The sequence below is a fragment of the Tamandua tetradactyla genome, chromosome 10, assembly GCF_023851605.1.
Source record: "Tamandua tetradactyla isolate mTamTet1 chromosome 10, mTamTet1.pri, whole genome shotgun sequence".
Classification (NCBI taxonomy): Eukaryota; Metazoa; Chordata; class Mammalia; order Pilosa; family Myrmecophagidae; genus Tamandua; species Tamandua tetradactyla.
In genome coordinates, this window is record NC_135336.1 from 2248268 (window position 1) to 2267946 (window position 19679).

The window sequence follows — 19679 nt, forward strand, 5'->3', positions numbered from 1 at the left end:
TTAAAAAACTAATTCAGAACTTTAACTTATGTGTGAGACTAAAGCAAAAAATGTTTATTTGGAACAAAATTTATATTTTCACTAGTGCATTTCCTAATATGACTTATGAGAACAGATTAATTGAACACAATAGTACATGGAACCTTCAGTAAGGCATGAGATTTTGTAGGTGAGCTGGTTTGAAAGGAAGTATGCCCCTTAGAAAAGCCATGTTTTAATCAAAATCCCATTTCATAAAGGTAGAATAATCCCTATTCAATACTGTATGTTTGAAACTGTAATCAGATCATCTCCCTGGAGGTGTGATTTAATCAAGAGTGGTTGTTAAGGGCGGGCCACAGTAGCTCAGCAGGTAAGAATGCTTGCTTGCCATGCCAGAGGACCCGGGTTCGATTCCCGGTGCCTGCCCATGTTAAAAAAAAAAAAAAAAGAGTGGTTGTTAAACTGGATTAGGTGATGACATGTCTCCACCCATTTGGGTGAGTCTTGATTGGTTTACTGGAGTCCTATAAAAGAGGAAACATTTGGGAGAAAAAAAGAGATTCGGAGAGAGCAGAGAATGCTGCAGTGCTAGGAAAACCAGAGTCCACCAGCCAGCAACCTTTGGAGATGAAGAAGGAAAATTCCTCCTGGGGAGCTTCATGAAACAGGAAGCCAGAAGAGAAAGCTAGCAGATGACACCATGTTCATCATGTGCCCTTCCAGATGAGAGAGGAATCCTGACCGTGTTCACCATGTGCCTTTCCAGATGAGAGAGGAACCCTGACTGTGTTCACCGTGTGCCTTTCCAGATGAGAGAGGAACCCTGACTGTGTTCACCGTGTGCCCTTCCACTTGAAAGAGAAACCCTGAAGTTCATCGGCCTTCTTGAATCAAGGTATCTTTCCCTGGATGCCTTAGATTGGGCATTTCTATAGACTTGCTTTAACTGGGACATTTTCTCAGCCTTAGAACTTTAACTAGGAACCTATTAAATTCTCCTTTTTAAAAGCCGTTCTGTTTCTGGTATATTGCATTCCAGCAGCTAGCAAACTAAAACAGTAGGTTTGTCCAGAGTGATGCCTTGATAAATCCCAGAGTGATTTGAACAGTGAATAAAAAAGTATTCGCAAAGTCCCCTTGGGGGAATGGTGAGAAAGGGGGAAAATTCAACTTCCCCAAGTGTAGAATTCTTGATATTCTCACAAGCAGTGGGGACACCCAAAGCAATAGGCTGAGCCCCCAGTCTTGGGGTTTGTTCATATGAAACTTATCCCCGCAAAGGATAAACTAAGCCTACTTAAAATGAGGCTTAAGAGTCACCCCCAAGAGAATCTCTTCTGTTGCTCAGATGTGGCCTCTCTCTCTCAGCCAACACGACAAGCAAACTCACTGCCCTCCCCTCTCTATGTGGGACATGATTCCCAGGGGTGCAAACCTTCCTGGCAACATAGGACAGAAATCCTAGAATGAGCTGGGACTCAGCATGAAGGGGTTGAGAAAAGCTTCTTGACCAAAAGGAGGAAGAGAGAAATGAGACAAAATAAAGTGTCAATGGCTGAGAGATTCCAGAGTTGAGAGGTTATCCTGGAGATTATTCTTATGCATTAAATAGATACCACCTTTTTAGTTAAGGTGTAATGGAGAGGCAGGAGGGAACTGCCTGAAAATGTAGAGCTGTGTTCCAGTAGCCATGTTTCTTGAAGATGATTGTATAATGATATACCTTTTGCAATGTGACTGTGTGATTGTGAAAACTTTGTGTCTGATGCTCCTTTTATCTACCTTGTCGACAGAAGAGTAAAACATATGGATTAAAAATAAATAAATAATAGGGGGACAAATGTTAAAATAAATTTAGTAGATTGAAATGCTAGTGATCAGTGAAACGGAGGGGTAAAGGGTATGGTATGTATGAATTTTTTTCTGTTTTCTTTTTATTTCTTTTTCTGAATTGATGCAAATGTTCTAAGAAATGATCATGATGATGAATATACAACTATGAGCTATTGATTTATAACAAGAATAGAATGATCATATGCTAAGAACGTTTGTGTTTGTATGTGGATATGTTTCATAAATAAAAAAAGATAAAAAAACAGATTCAGGATGTTTGAACAGACATGCAATATCTCGTCAAAAATCAAATCAACAAGTTGAAGATGTAAAGAAGACATTGGACGAACATAAAACAAAAAGGAATGAAATTCTGATAGATGCTACAATATGAATGAAGCTTGAAGAATCACATTTGGTGAAATAAGCCAGACACAAAAGGATGGATAGTGTATAATTCAATTTATATAATGAAACTAGGATATACAAATCCATAGAGATGGAAAGTAGAGTACAGGTTCGCAGGGGCATGGAGTGAAGGAATGGAGAGAAAATGCTTAATGGATGCAGAATTTCTGCTTAGACAATGAAAAGATTTTGGTAAAAGACGGTGGTGGTGGTGGCACATTGTGAATGTAATTAGTGCCACTAAATTGTATGTTTGAAAGTGGTTAACATGAGAACTTTTGTGTTATATATATGTTAACTATAACTTTGTTTTAAAAACAGAGAGATTAAAAAAACAATGACAATTAAATGCAATTCATGATGCTGGCCTGGATCCAACAATGGAGGAGAAAATGCCCAAAGGACATTATTGGGACAATTGAAAACACTGGGATACAGAGTGTAGGGTTTATATCAATGTTAAATTTCCTGAACTTGAGAACTGTACTTAACGTGCTTACATAGGTAAATTTCTTTGTTCTTAGGAAAAATATATGGAAGTACTAAATGTTAAAGGAGCATGATGTACCCTATTCTCAAATATTTAGAATACAGATGATGAGATAGGGATAGATAGATAGATAGATAGATAGATAGATAGATAGATGGATGGATGGATGGATGGATGGATGGATGGATGGATGGATGGATGATAGATAGAGATAGAGGACAGATAGATACCACGATAAATAGGATAGATGATTGCCATAGAAGGAGGAAGAAGAGGGAGAGAGAAAGAATGATATAGCAAATGTGGCAAAATGTTAAAGATTGGTAAATCTGGGTATCAAAGTAAGAAGTATATTGGAGTTTTCTGTATTATGCTGTTTTTGCAACTTTCTTCTAAGTTTGAAACTATTTCAAAATTTAAAAAAAGAGAAAAACTGAGAGACAACAAATAACTTGCTTAAAGTCATTAAATCAGTAAATAGCATTTCTAGGCCTCAAACTGAGGGAGTCCAGCTTTAAAGCTCATGCTCTTTACTTTGGTATGCAGCTTCTCTGATCATAATGCAATTAAAATTAGAAACCAAATAACAAAATATAGCTATGCCCTGTAGACTAAAAAAACATATTTCTATCTAACACATAGGTCAAAGAAAAAAATGAAAACTGAATTTATAAATTGCTAGAAATGAAACCAGTATGTTTCAAAACTTGTGGGAAATATATATGAAGGAAATATATAGCTTTGAATAATTATATAAGGAAGGAAGAAAAGAATGGATAAAATTCTAAAAAAATGCAATGTATAATAACAGAAAGCAGATCAGTGGTTATCTAGGGTCAGAGTCAGGTAAGGAGCACAAGAAGGAAGGACTACAAAGGGAAACAAAAAAATTGGAGTCATTACCTTGACTACAGTGATGGTTTCACAGGTATATAAATATGTCAAAACTTATCAAATTTATTCCTTAAGTAGTTTATGTCAATTATAATCAATAAATCTTCTTTTATCCATAGTTAAAAACTTAAACACTATACAAAGGCATAAAGTGAAAAGCAAAAATCCTGCATCCCTCACCTATACCTGCCTTCCACCTGGGAGTATCTGTCTCCCTTTCCTCCAAGGAGGTAACAACGGTTCTAAATTTTTTATTTCTTATCCCCCTTTCTTTTTGTTTTAGTTGTAATACATATGTATGTGTTTTTAAACAATATTTTGTTTGAATGTATGTACTTTCAGAAAATACATATGCAGGCTCACATATACATATACTGTATCTATTTGTAACTTATCATTCAACATTACGCTTTTGAGATTTAACCATATTAATATGTAAAGTGAAGTTAATTCAGTTTCATTGCTACACAGTATTCCTTGCATACAATTATCTGTACTAAAACTGTTGCCACCAGCCACATGTGGCTATTGAGTGTTTGAAATGTGGTTATTGTGACTGAGGAACTGAATTTTTTAAAAATGTATTATAGTTAATTTAAATTTAAATAGCTACATGTGACTAGTAGCTACCATACTGGACAGACAGTTCAATGCTAGAGTACATACCTAGGAATAGAATTGCTAGAACATAAAACATGTACCTTGTTTGCTTCAGGAGATCATAGCAAGCTGTTTTCCAAACTGTTTTTTTTTCCTATTGTAAAATATAACATATATACAAAAAAGCAATAAATTTCCAAGTACTTTTTTTTGGCATGGGTAGGCTCCAGCATGGCAGGCAAGAATTCTACCACTGAGCCACCATTGCACCGCCCCCAAGTACATTTTAACAAGTAATTATAGAACAGATTTTAAAGTTTGGTAAAGGTTACAGTTCACAATTTTTCATTTTTTCTTCTAGCTGCTCCAAGTCACTGGAGACCAACAGAAATATCAGTATAATGATTCAGCATTCATACTCATATGTTAAATCCTATCTTCTCTGTCATACTCCTCCTTCAAGTAACATATACATAAAAGCAGTAAATTTCAAAGTATTTCACAACAGTTAGTTGTAGAACAGATTTCAGAGTTTGGTACGGGTTACAATTCCACAATTTTAGATTTTTATTTCTAGCTGCTCTAAGGTACTGGAAGCTAAAAGAGATATCAGTATAATGATTCAGCACTCACACTCATTTGTTAAACCTGACCTTCTCTGTATAACTCCACCATCACTATGATCTTTCTCCTACTCTTTAGGGGTATGTGGGCTATGCCCATTCTAACATTCTCATGTTGGAAGGGGCTGTTGATAATATGGGATAGGAGATAGAACTAGTTGATGTTCTGGAAAGGCTGGCCCCTCTGCATTTCAGGACTTATCTGGTCCAGGGACACATCTGGAGGTTGTAGGTTTCTGGAAAGCTACCCTAGTGCGTGGAAACTTTGTAGAATCTTATATATCGCCCTAGGTGTTCTTCAGGATTGGCAGGAATTGGCTTTGATTGGGGATTGGCAAGTTATGATAAGTAGCACTGTGTAAGAGTGACCCCCAGAGTAGCCTCTCTATTTGAACTCCCAAAGTGTTCTGTATTTCTATCCACAGTGCATAAAAGTTTCCATGATCCTAGAACCACACCCATGCTTCTATTACCAGACTTTTTCATTGTTGCCATTTGTTAAGTGTGACGTGGTATCTTACTGTGGTTTATAAGTTATTTAATTTGCTTTTCCACAATCACAAATTGACTCTCTTTTTATATGTTCACCAGACATTTGTGTTTCCTCTTCTGTAAAATGCTAGTTTATGTCTTTGGGCAATTTTCCCAATACATTGGTTTTTTGACATTGAATTATAAGCATGTTTTGTATATTCTCTGTTATTATTTTTTTTTCAGTTATATGTGTTGCAAAGATCTTCTCCCAGTCTATAGCTTGACTTTTCACACTTAGTGTTCTCTGATGAACAAAAGTTTTAAAAGTTTAATGTTGCTGAATTTGCCAATCTTTTTTTCTTTATTGTTACAACTTTTGGGTCCTGTTTTAAGAAATCCTTGCTTATCCAAAGTTCAAAATTTCTAAAAAAAAACAGATCTTGGGTCACTCATATACAACTGGTGGGAATGTAAAATGATACAGCCACCCTGGAAAACAGTTCGACAGTTTCTTTAAAAATCTAAACATGTAAACATGTAACTACCACATGATCCAGCAATTGCACCCTTGGGAATTTATTCTAGAAAAATGAAGACTTATGGTTACACAAAAAAACTAACCATAAATGTTTATAGCAGTTTCATTCATAATAGCCCCAAACTGGAAACAACCCAGATGTCCTTCAACCAGTGGATGGTTAAATAAACTATGGTATAACCACAATGTAGAGTACCACACGTCAACAAACAGTAATGAAATCTTATACATGTAACAATCTGGATAGGTCTCCAGAGAATTATTCTGAGAGAAAAAAACAATGCCAGTCCCAAAGGGTTACATATGGCATGATTTGATTTATGTAGCATTCTTTTTTTTTTTATAGAACATTTCCATACACTCATTACTTTTAATACTTATTTTAAAAATATTATTGTGGTAACATTATTATAACATAAATTTGCCATTTTTACCATTCTTGAAGTGATAAAATTATAAATGAAAACAGATTAGTGTCTAGCCACGCATTTGGGGTGGGGTGGGGAAGGGACGTGACTGTGGCTGTAAAAGGTTGACATAAAGGATTTCAGGGTGATGGAAAGGTTTTCCATGTTGACTGTATCTATGTCAATATCCTGCTTGTGATATGATACTATATACCAGTCTCGGAGGTTTTCAGTGCAGTAAGTGTCAATCAGAACCATCGGGGGAACTTCTAAACACATGCACACACACAAACACACACACCTTGGGGGGATGGGGAGGTTCACGTGTGGGTGTTTATGAAAAGTTAATCAAGTGACTCTGCTCACTCACACTCTTGATGGCCCTGGGGCTGGGGCTTATGGACTTAAGACAAGGGAGAGTAAGCAGGGGAGTTTTGTTTTAGGAAAATGGCAAAATGGAGAAAGGATTAGACTGGCAGAAACTAGGTAAAGGAAATGGTCAAAAGGTTATTGCAAGAAGTAACACAGGTCAACACTGCAGTGGTAGCCGTGGGGACAGAGCTCTGTTAAGCTAAGTTTAAGCCATGAAAAAGGAATTTAACCCCTCAATCAAGCTTCTGAACCAAATATCGACAGTAATCTCTAATAGCCACATTTGGGTAAAGGATTCCTTTCTAGCTCTGCATTTTATACGACCAAGTGATCACATGTTCTTGCCTTCTAAAATCATCAGGTGTCACGCCCCAAGAGAGCATAACCATCCCTTCCTCAGTGGCCCAAGTGCCCTCCCCGAGGCACAGTTCTGCAGGGATGCGGGAGGCCTTGCCCACCCATCGCCCACATCCCATGTGCCCTGAAATGGACTTGGAACACTTTGAAACCTCTGATCTAGACAGCACTGCAACAGGTGTTTCTCCCTGAGTCTCGGCCTAGCTTCCTCCCAGCAAGGAACCCCCAGGCAGGGGCAAAGCAGGATGCCCTCCTGTGACCTCTGTGGCCACAGCCTCTCACCAGGGAGTGGTCACAGGACAGGAGCAATATTCAAAACCAGGAACCAAGGCGTGGTCCCAGCTCCTTTATGCTCAAGGGTTTGGGGGTTCCTGGTGAACCCCCAGCCGAGAGTTCAGAAGAGGAGGATGGAAAGGGGGTGGCCTTCTGGGGGGCATTCCTCCTCTGCCTCACTGTTGGTCTTCAGTCTCAGGGTAAGATGGGACGAGAACAGGCGTGGATGGGAAGGCTGTTCTGGATGACATCCAGGAGCCCTCTCATTCTCCAGAACCAAAAAGCATCTGAAGTAAATGGATTAAGTGTTTTCTTTCTATGTAGTGTCTATTTTGGCACCCTTCTGGAGACAGATGCTGTACCCTTTCCACAGATCAATACACACTGTCCCTCTCCCCCGGCCTGCATAGGCATCTACCAATTTGTCTGTCCTTCCATTTTACCACCTCTCCAATTCCACCCTTTCTTTTCTACCAAGACATAATATCTATGAATAGGATAGCTTGGGTCCTGCTGACAAGAGCATAACCTTTTCCCACCTCACTTGGAAAGATCCTGTAGAGGAGGTGATGTGGACGACAAAAGATTACATTGCTTCCCCTGGGATGTTTCTTCTTTGGAAATGTACCTTATGAATTAACTTGTATGGGAAGATAGTAAAAGAGGCCTAGAGAAAGGACTTTCTGAGCTGTTAATTACAGAAATAACCACATGGTCATCTGGGGTTGGGGTATGAGTGAGGTGGGCAGAAGCGCCTCTGCATTTCATCTTAAGCCTTTATTTAGCTCCACCACTACAAGGTGGATGATCAATGAGATCTCCTCAAGATGGTGGTGATAAAAATAATTCCAACAGATTTTAGAGGAAGTCACTGAATTTGAGGAGGATAGAAAGAACAGCACATAGTAAGTGGTCAATAAACCCACACTGAATGCAAAATTTCCTAAGTCCCCACATATTTTATATCACACCATGGTTACTTCTCTCCAAGATTTTCCTTGTAGGAAATGGGAAAACCTGAACAGATGAAGGGCAAAGAGGAGAAAAAAATTCTGAGGGAAATTTTGCCCAGTAACTAGGAGTTAGGACACTAGAGCTAGGGAGAAAAAGTATGGTCATATGAAGGCCTAACTGTTAGGGTAGGGAGTATGGAAGGAGTAGGACTCCCAGAGTGGCTGTTTGCATACAAATTTGGGTAAGTTTTATATGGGAACAAAAACACAGGAAGAGCAGTCTGAGCCCTGACCAGCCTTACCACATCAGTGTCAACCATTTGCCTACCAGACCAACCCATCCTACCTGGCCCTGAAGGGAGGACTTTGGCATTGGTGAGTCTTAGCCCAGAAGGAGGGGCTCACAAAGCTCTCCCCATGTCCACATTTTCTTTCTCTGCAGGCCCCAGCCCTGGCACTCCTTTCACTTAGGAAATACAGTGACCCTGCTTCCATCTCACAGGCTTTCTGCTCTCTACAGAAAAGGCAAATACTTTTACCATCAATTGCTCAGGGTTTGATCAGCATGGGGTGGACCCTGCTGCTTTCCAGGCTGTGTTTAACCAGAAGGACTTCTGTCTAGTCATCAACTATAGCATCCCCACTCAGGTCAACATCTCCTTCACCTTGTCTGCCATCCTGGAAGTGGTGAGTGCTGACTCCTCCATTCTTTCCAAAGGCTTCTAATAGGAACAGTGGCCCTCTGCCCTAACAACCCAACACTGCACTGGCCCAGTGGTGAGCAATAAGTGCCTGAAAGGATCTGTACAAGTCAGATGCTTACCCTATAGGGTGGGGAGACATGAAGTGGAATGCTGCAGTGACATTTCTGCCTAGAACATTTGTCCTTGAGTCCTACCCTTATAGGACTGTTCCTACAAAAAATTTTCCAATGGGAAATTTTTTTTTTTTACTGTATGTTTTCTATACAATCTAGATTTTTCTGACCTACCTCTTTTTGTGTGACTTGTGATTAAAAAGTTGCACTGTCACATGTGACTACTTAGGAAACAAATAAAGGCAGGAGGTAGATTAGGACCTGATATCATTCAATTAATGAACCTGGATGGGAATTTTTTGTTATTGTTGTTAGGATGCACAACTTCAGCTGCTGACATCATTTCTGTGGCTAAATATAGTGTGTGAGATTCTACCTCCTTCTCTCTTTCTCCTCCCTTCCCCGCCCCCTTTTTTGTGTGTGGCTTTGCTTGCAAAAATTACATTTGTTGAAATTGACAATGCCTAAGAGAACAGATAAATGCAGCCAGAATGGAGCCAGTTCTGGTGACAAATAGCTTTCTGGGATGCTAATCAACTTTGAAAGGCATGGATGGAAAATACAGGATGAAGTAGGGCAACATAGGTGGAAGTCACTAGGTAAGCATCAGGACCCAAATGTAGCCAGGAACAAGCTTAAGATTTCCTTGAGTGAGACGTGAAAAGCCAGTAGGACTTTGTTAGCTAGAGAAGGAGAGACAGTTATCACCAGGAAGAGAAGAGGAATCAGAGTTTAAAAGGAAATGAGATCAAGAAAGCATGTATATAACACTGTACATAATATGATTCTCTCTACATAAATAAAAACGAATACTGGAATATGTATAAATTTTTCATTGGAATGACAAACAAGAAAGTTAATAGTGGGACTCAGTTGGGGATAGGGACTGAGTTGGGAGATTGAGGAAGGAGAACATTACTTTTTATATCATACTTTTCTGGAAAGGTTGACATTTTAGCCCATAGTACATGCATTTAGAAAAAGTACATATATACGTATACATTTTTAAGGGAACAGAAGGACAGGAAATGCTGTCCCAGGCTAATTCCTGGTTTTAGCCATAACTCATGCCTCTGTGCCCTGTGCTCTAGATTTGGGATAACCTGTTGTTCTAGTTTGCTAGCTGCCAGAATGCAATATACCAGAAACGGGATGGCTTTTAAAAAGGGGAATTTAATAAGTTGCTAGTTTACAGTTCTAAGGCCGAGAAAACACCCAATCAAAACAAGTCTATAGAAATGTCCAATTTAAGGCATCTGGGGAAAGATACCCTGGTTCAAGAAGGCCGACGATGTTCAACGTTTCTCTCTCAGCTGAAAGGGCACATGGTGAACACAGTCACAGTTTCTCTCTCAACTGGGAGGGTACACGGCAGACACAGCATCATCTGCTAACTTCTCCTGGCTTCCGGTTCCATGAAGCTCCCTGGGAGGCATGTTCCTTCTTCATCTCCAAAGGCTGCTGGCTGGTGGACTGCTTCTCATGGCTATGCCGTTCTGCTCTGCTCTCTCTGAATCTCCTTCATTCTCCAAAATGTTTCCTCTTTTATAGGACTCCAGTAAACCAATCAAGACCCACCTAAATGGGTGGAGACATGTCGTCACCTAATCCAGTTTAACAATCATTCTTGACTAAATCACATCATCCAGGGAGATGATCTGATTACAGTTTCAAACATACAGTATTGAATAGGGATTATTCTACCTTTATGAAGTGGGATTTTGATTAAAACATGGATTTTCTAGGGGGCATACATCCTTTCAAACCAACACAGCTGTTCATCAGTTGGGACCCAGAAGAACGTGGTGGCAGCAGGAAACTCACCTTGACAACTGAGAACCTGTGGCTCCCAGACCTCTTCATTGTGGAATCAATCGTGAGCATCAAAACTGACAAAGGCTAGAGGGGAACCTCTTCTATAAGGAACACCAGAAGTAGTATAGGGCAAACTCTTCCAGGAGAGCCAATAAAAATCTATTTCTGAGAAAACTAAGATCACAGATGCTCAATGTCTTCCCTAGGATTGTGAAAATGGTGGGCAAAAAAGAGTGAGCAAAATTGGGAAGTCTTGACTGAAAAGGGAAACCTAAACTCATGTGAGCCCTTGCTTCCCTCCCCTTCTGACACTTAACACGGATGTGGAACAGACCCCAGAGGGCCTCTCTGCATATGTGACGAATCGTGGTCGCATCAAGTATAGCAAACCAATGCGGGTGACCAGCAACTGTAGACTGGACATATTCTACTTCCCTTTTGACCAGCAGAACTGCACACTGACCTTTAGTTCTTTTCTATACACAGGTGAGTGGCAGTGGGGGTTTGAGGACAGGGTAAATGAAATCAAGCATCAGGGCAGCAAAAATGCATACATAAAGTCGTTTTTTTAATACATAAAAAGGGACAGCAAGGTGTTTGTTGATTGGAGATATGTGGATGGTGGGATGAGATGAGCTGAACTGAGAAGAGGGCGAGACCCCTTGAGGAAGCCCGGGGGGTGGGGGAGGGGCAATTGAGCAGCATGGGAGTCATTCATTTTGTTGGGCAATTTGACAAAGGTAGCTAAGGTATCTTTCCAACCCATCATTCTGATCCCTGTCCAGAGTGGGTTTTGAACACATCTGTGTTGAATGAATGTTTGTCTCCCATGCAGTGGAAAGCATGTTGCTGGGCATGGACTAGCAAGTGTGGGAAACAGCAGACACTTCACCTGACATCGTCTGCACACAAGGGGAGTGGGAGCTCCTGGGTATCAACAAGGCCACCCCGAAGATGTCTGTGGGCTCCAGTCTTTTTGAGCAGACCATGTTCTATGTGAGCCCAGAGATTCTGGCATGGCCGTCTGCCCCTGACACCTCTATCACCAGACTCAGCCCTGAGTCCTAGGGCCAGGGACTTCTCTCACTTATTATACCAAAGCAGGAAGCCCCTAGATCTAATAGTCCTCAGAGCCTTCCTCTCTCCTGAGATCCCCACACCATCCCTCCTTTCAGGACCTGCCTGGCCTAGATGTTCTTTGGTTTGGGAGTTTTGTTAGTCATAAGAAAGCTGCTCCTCACCTGCCCCAGAAAGAGCTGTTGGTGGGGCTGGAACCAAGAAAGGATGGGCTGGAACCATCTCTCAGTGCCCTGCAGGCCCAGCTTCACCCAGTTCCCCATCTCTCCACCCAACCAGGTGGCCATCAGGCGCAGGCCCAGCCTCTACGTGATAAACCTTCCGGTGCCCAGTGGCTTTCTGGTTGTGGTCGATGACCTCAGCTTCTACCTGCCATGGAAAGCGGGAACCGAGCGCCCTTCAAGATAACCCTTCTGCTGGACTACAACATCTTCCTGCTCATGATGAATAATCTGCTCCCAGCTAGTGGCATCCCCCTCATCAGTATGCCCCCTGCTCTTGGAAAAAGGGAAAAAAAGGGGGGATGGGGTGGAGAAGGGGCTGTTGAAATGGCTAGACCTGCTGAGGCAGCAGGAGAGGGAAAGCATCCTTAGAAAGGGAACTGTGTGCGAGACAGAGATAAACAGGCTTGTTGGTGCCCCATTTCTCTAGGTCTGCCTCACTCAGGAGAGCTTCTTATCCCCACCACAGGTGTCTACTTTGCCCTGTGCCTGTCCCTGATAGTGGTCAGCCTGCTGGAGACCATCTTCATCACCTACCTGCTGCACCTGGCCACCACACCCCCCAGCCCCCACCCACTGCACCAGAGAAGGGAAACAAAGACCTGGGTCTCTCCCCCTGCCACCTGCCTGGTAAGGGAAGTCAGCACAGCCCATGGCCCCTCCTCTATACCTCCACTTCTCTGCTCCAGCTTCCCTTCCTGTCACCCTCCCTCCCCAGGGAGAACTTCACAGTCCATAGCTGAGTCTCTGTCCTCTCCACAGGCCTGAAGGAGCTGGTGGAGTGGTTGGGGAAGGTGCCACATGCCAAAGAAGCTGAGGTAAACAGGAGCTCGGGACTGACAAGGGCCAGCTAGTTGACCTGTGGGGACAGCTTGACCACACGATGGGCACACTGCTCTTTCACCACTACCTGCTCTTCCTGGCCTCCTCCATCCTCTGGAGCACCTAGGTTCTGTTCATGCACGAGCACCTCGGGTGTTCAGTTCCCTTGGCCTCACTGCCCATCCTAGCCCCAGTCCTCTGCTCGGACCTGCACACACAGACCCAAATTCACCCATGATCTCAGCTCCAGCCCTACCTGGGCTTAAATAAAACTACTGCCAACTACCCCAGAAATGAGACTGTATTTCCAAAATATAATTTATTCAGAATATTTAGGGCATTTGTTAAAACTATAACTTTTAGTGGTAAAGAAGGCTTTATAATAAATGATTACACATATTTATGAAAAAAGTTACTCTCCCTGTTACTAGCCTAAAGGAACAGGATTAACCTCTTCTCTTTAAATAGGTTAACATAGTTATTCTTTTAATGACTATGTGCTCAATCAGTACTGGTTAAATATTTGTTCTGCAGACTGAGGATACAGCAGGAACCAAAATGACAAAAATTTCTATTCTCCTGTAGCTTATATTATAGTGGGGGTGGAGGAAGGGAGACAGACAATAAAGGTTAAATAAGTAAAGCATATTTAAGTAAAGCAAAGAAAGGAAGAGGGAATAGGAAATAGGGAATGGGTTTACAGGCTTAGATAGGGTGGGCCAGGGTAGGGCTGATACTAACTTCCTGCCTGGCTAGCTCGCATGCATTATTTCACAACACCCCTGCCAGGTGGAGACTTGTAACCCAATCTTTTTCAGGAGGCTTAGAGGTCATGCAACTTGCTTAAGGTCAAACAGGCCTTGCTGTTTTAATTCTTTCGTCAGTGTAAGGTTCAAGAATGCAGCTTAACAAATGGTTACTGGGCCACAGACACTGGTCAGCCCAACGGGAGACCTGAGGATACATCAAACTCAAGCTCTGTCTTCAAGCCTTGTACCCCAGCTGGAGAAATAAAACAGATCTATTAAATCACTTAAGTTAAATGTTGAACACATTTTTAAATTTCCACTGAGTGCCATAAAATAGAAATTGCTCTACAATTCATGGGGAAAAGGCTGCTTCTAGCTAGATTGAGAGCTGGTTCTCAATCCCAGCTGCACTCTAGAATGAGGAGCTTTTTAAATAATACTAATGTCCAGGCCTCATGCAGACCAATTAAGTCAGGATCTTCGGCACAGGCCCCAGCTTTGTTAGGTCTGAAAATTCCCTCACAAGGCCCTAAAGTGTAGCCATAATTCACTGATCTAGATACTAGGAAAGTTTCATGTGGAGGAGCTGATATTTGACTTGGGCTTTGAAGGATGACCAACAATTGATCAAACTGAAGGGCATGAGGTTTTCTGGGATTGCTGGGTCATAAGGGACCTCTGGGGTTATGTTTAGGCAGAATCACGGCAGATTCAGTTTCATGGGCCCAGGGGGTTTTACAACAGTAGTTGAGGTGGCAGCGTCAGGGCACCCTTGGGGCTCTGATGGCAATGTCCAGAACGAACTCAAAAGCATTGGTCAGACATAATCTCATCACAGAGTGCAAACCGGAGCAGTCACTTGGGAAAACAGTGAGGGAATGCCTCAAAATGTTAAATATAGTTACCGTATGACCCAGCAATTCCCCTCCTAAGTATACAACCCAAGAAAAATTAAAACATGTCTAAACAAAAACCTGCACTCAAATCTTCATAGCAGCAATGTTCTTAAAATCAACAAAGTGGAAACAATCCAAACGTCCATCAACTGATGAATGGACAAGCACAATATGGTATAGCCACATTGTGAATATTATTTGCCAAGAAAAGGACTGAAGAACCGATACATGCAACAACATAAATGAATTTCAAAAACATTATGGCAAGAGAAAGACGCCAATCACAAAAGCCCACATAGTGTAAAATTCCATTTATATGAAACGTCCAGAATAGGCAAATCTATAGCATCTGAAAGTGGATTAGTATTACCTAGGTCTAGGTTGGGAGGGAGTAGGTTAATGAGGAATGACTCTTAATAGTTCAGGATTTCTTTTGGGGGGTGATAACAATGTTCAAAAATTAAACTATGGTGATGGTTGCACAGCTCTGCAAATATACTAAAAGCCACTGAATTTTGTACACATATACTTATCTCATCTGGTCTTTTATGCATATATATTTTGGAACTGTGAATTAAAAAAACAGTGAGTATAGTTGCAATTTGATATATATGGCATCATAATTCCTGGTAATCTTTCATCCAATTTAGTCTAATATTCAAAAACAATCATTTCTTTTCTTTTCTTTTCTTTTTTGATTATCTTTTATTTTATATAAGTTATATATTCACATACCACATAATCATCCAAAGTGTACGATCAATGGCTCACAATATCATTTTATAGCAGTGCATTTATCATCACAATTGACTTTTTCTTTTTTGTGAAAAATAACATATACATAAAAAAGTAATAAATTTCAAAGCGCATCACAACAATTAGTTGTAGAACAGATTTCAGAGTTTGATATGGATTACAATCCACAATTTTAGGTTTTTACTTCTAGCTGCTCTAAGATACTGGAGACTAAAAGACATATCAATATAAAGGTTTATATCAATCATACTCACTTGTTAAACCCTGGAATTGTATATTTTAAATGGGTGAATTTTATATATGTAAATTATATCTCAATAAAGCTATTAAAGAACAAGAAAAAAAGAAAGAGAAAGAACCACACTACAAAATTTTCTCTGCCCATCACTTCACTCCTGCTTTTTTCTCTCATTCTACTGCTCCCCACTGTCATCTCCAATGTCTGCCCCTTGTCCTCTTCTGCCTCTGATGACTCGCTTCAGGCTCCCTGACCTCAGCTCCCCACTCATCTGTCAGCTCTGCATGCTTCTTTGATTTTGACATCAGCCACAACTTCAAATCAGGACACGGCTTCTACCACCTCCAGACATGTGAAACCCACACCAGCCAGACTAGCTTGGGATTCCCTGACAGGGGATGGGGGTTCAGACTTTATATCTGAGGTTAGTATTTCCCAGAACCATGGTGGTGGGGGAGACTGGGAGAGTACAGTAGATGACAATGGCCTTGCTTCACTCTCTGCAAGATGAAAACACAGGACCAGGCTAGCTGATAAGCACTGCTGGTGAGCCGGCAGGTGGAGCGCCTGTATATGCGACACGCCTTCCCACTTATGGACAGATGAATACAAAATATGGATAAAAAATAAACAAATAATGGGGGGACAAAGGTTAAAATAAATTGTGTAGACGTAAATACTAGTGGGTCAATGAAAGGGAGGGGTAAGGGGTATGGGATGTATGAGTTTTTTCTTTTAATTTCTTTTTTTGGGGGTGATGTAAATGTTCTAAAAAATGATCGTGGTGATGAATACACAACTGTGTAATGATATTGTGAGCCACTGATTGTGCACCATGTATGGATTGTTTCTATGTTAAGATTTATCAAATATCAATAAAGATTTATCAAAGATTTATTTTTTTTAAAAAATTTCTTAAAAGGCCTCTCTGAGCAACTGACATTTGTACCCACTGAGACCTGGAAGAGATAATGGATGACATGATGAGATGTGTCCTAGGATAATATCTTATAGATTTATTTATAAGGTGAAATTAAGATGAAGGATGATAGATAAGCAGTATATTTTTAGAATTAGATCTGAAATCCTGAGTAGCTAGGGTCTTTAGATGAGCAAGCTAATAAACTGAAGTGAGAATCCCATGTTGGTTTTTTTGTTGTTACTCTGTAATGTTTAAGGATAGTGAAGGTAAGTATTCATTATCTGCTCAAAGGATTTATAGAATGGTGTCTTTGAAATGATTTTGCCCAGAGTCTATCTTACCCACTCATGTCTACCTCAAAAAAGAATTGGTGATAACATAGGCTTAAAAAGGAACAAAATAAAAAGTTGCAGTTAACATGGAATTGCTTATTAAATACAATATGAGCAAATATGAGTTTATACACATGTCTTTTTTAATTATTAATGTTCTATAAACTTTAAAATAGGTAATACTTGGTATCTTGATACTACATTGCAAGTCATTTTACTCTGAAAGTATATCACATCACGAGTGTAGTGCCACTATGGCACTATGAGCAGATTTGGGGAAAATTCATAGATATCCTCTTTAACAATAAGATATTGATAACTAAGCCACAAAGCAAAATTTTTTATGCATCCCTAGACCTTGAGGGGTGAATCAAACAATCCACTAACACCTCAGGACAACATGGCAGAGGCAGTGATAACAAAAAGTCCTTCTGGAAACGGGGAGAACTCCAACAGTCCCCTTCTCTGCATGCGAGGCGGGTGCTTTGTGACTTTCCCAGAGGCTGCAGGATCTTCATAAAACAGAGGTCTGAATTGTGAGGACACTGGAACAATGTGCAAATTTTAGTTTACAAATGCCTAATTTTACTTAATTACCAAGTTATCAGGAGATGATTTTTAGTGATATGTAAAACTGAAAGGAAGACATGAGGAAAGGACTGGAATCTTTCAGCTCTCTAGTGAGGCCCCCTGAGATTATTAGCGACCTCAGGATATGTGCAAGGACATGGTGTGTATAGGATATCTATAGAAAACACATTTTCCTGACGAAAATTTGGGCACATTATCAGGTTTTTTCTTCTGGTTTTCAAAATCATTTATAAGAACAGTCTTATAAAAATCTATAAATAAAATTATATCAATGGATTTAGTGAACTGCTTTTATTAAAAAACAAAGTTCCATGAAAAAAAATTTTAAGTTGCAAAGAAAACAAGGAATATGCTTATCAACTAATATATTATGATTTTCATCATTCATCTTCTGCTGAGGTTGACAAGTTGACGAAATATTGTTCCATCTGCCCTTGTTGAGCAAGAGCTCTGCTTGTTAAATTATTAATGTGCCTGGAGTGCCGCAGAGGCAAAGTGGCTTATGCAGTTTTTATGGAAGAATATTAGTTTAGATCGCCCCTGATTTCGCCATAGAAGTTATTTTAATAATAGTTAACATTTACTGAGTATTTTCTATCTGTTTAGCCATTACATTCATTATCTCATTTGATCCTCACAACAACTCTATAAGGTAGATGCTAATATTATTCTTAGTTTACAAATAGGGACACTGAGGTAGAAAAAGGACAAGAAACTTCCTCAGGATCACACAGTAAGTGGTGGAACTGGATTTGAACCCAATGTTGTAGAACTCTTAACACTATGTTTTACAGTCCAAGCCACTGCCAAGAAGGGCAGATATAATTGACAGATATAGTATTTAGAAAAGAGTGTGTCGTTTGAAAACAGAAGGAAAGATAGATGATTAAGACTGAGATGGTACAATTTAGGAAAGCCTAGACTGTACAATGATGGTGATTAAATGTACAAATTAAAAAATGTTTTTGCATGAGGAAGAACAAAGGAATGTCCGTATTGTAAGGTGTTGAAAATAGATGGTCATTTATATTTTAAAATTTCAAGTTCTCTGTGAGACTAAAAGGAAAAATGTTTATTTGGTGCAAAATTTATATTTTGACTAGTGCATTTCCTAATTTAACTTGTATGGTCAGTTTAATTGAACACCATAAGTACATGGAATCTTGAATAGGGCATGAGATTTTGTTGGTTTGTCCAGGTTAGTGTGATGCCCCGATAAATCCCAGAGTGATATGAACAGTGAATAAAGAAGTATTTGCAAAGTCCCCTTAGAGGAATGGGGAGAAAGGGGGGAAAATTCAACTTCGCACTTGGTGAATTCCTGATATTCTTGCAAGCACTGGGGACAACCAGATCAATAGGCTGAGTCCTCAATCTTGGGATTTGCCCTTATGAAACTTATCTCTGCAAAGGATAGGCTAAACCTACTTAAAATTAGGCCTAAGAGTCAACCCCAGAGAACTGCTTTTGTTGCACAGATGTGGCCTCTCTCTCTCTCAGCCAACAGGCTGCCCTCCCCACCTCTACATGGGACATGACTCCCATGGGTATAAACCTCCTTGGCAACATGGGACAGAAATCCTGAGATGAGCTGGGACTCAGCATCAAGGGACAAAGAAAACCTTCTCAACTAAGCGAGAAATGAGACAAAATACAGTATCAGTGGCTGAGAGATTTCAAACAGAGTCTAGAAGTGATCGGAGGTTATTCTTAAGCATTATATAGATACCCCCTTTTTAGTTTATGGTTTATTAGAGTGGCTAGAGGGAAGTACCTGAAACTGTAGAGCTGTGTTCCAGTAGCTTTGATTCTTGAAGATGACTGTAAAATGATATAGCTTTTGCAATGTGACTTGTTGCGATTGGAAAACCTTGTGTCTGATGCGCCTTTTATCTATGGTATGGACAGAAGAGTAAAAAATATGGAAAAAACTAAACAAATAATAGGAGAAGCAAAGGTTAAAATAAATTGAGTAGATTGAAATTCTAGCAGTCAATGAGAGGGAGGGTTGGGGTATGGCATGTATGAGTTTTTTTCTTTTATTTTAATTTCTTTTGCTGGAGAGATGCAAATGTTCCAAAAAAATGATCATGGTGATGAATATACAACTATGTGATGGTATTTGAACCATAGGTTGTACACCATGTATGCAATGTTTGTATGTCAAAAATATTTGTATGCTTGTTTCTTATGTGCAATAAAAATATTAGCTACATGTACCAAATTGGATAGCACAGGT

General features: G+C 40.1%; 1 long non-coding RNA gene and 1 pseudogene across 1 annotated transcript in view; one reads left to right on the forward strand and one right to left on the reverse strand.

Moving 5' to 3' along the window:
• Positions 1-7385: 7385 nt before the first annotated feature.
• On the forward strand, positions 7386-13083 carry LOC143648898 (5-hydroxytryptamine receptor 3C-like; annotated as a pseudogene).
• A 6159-nt stretch (positions 13084-19242) lies between these two features.
• Positions 19243-19679, reverse strand: part of LOC143648137 (uncharacterized) — a 149876-nt gene continuing 149439 nt past the window's right edge. The window contains exon 3 of the long non-coding RNA XR_013158415.1: positions 19243-19333. This is a non-coding gene — a long non-coding RNA (uncharacterized LOC143648137). The remainder of the gene's footprint in view (positions 19334-19679) is intronic.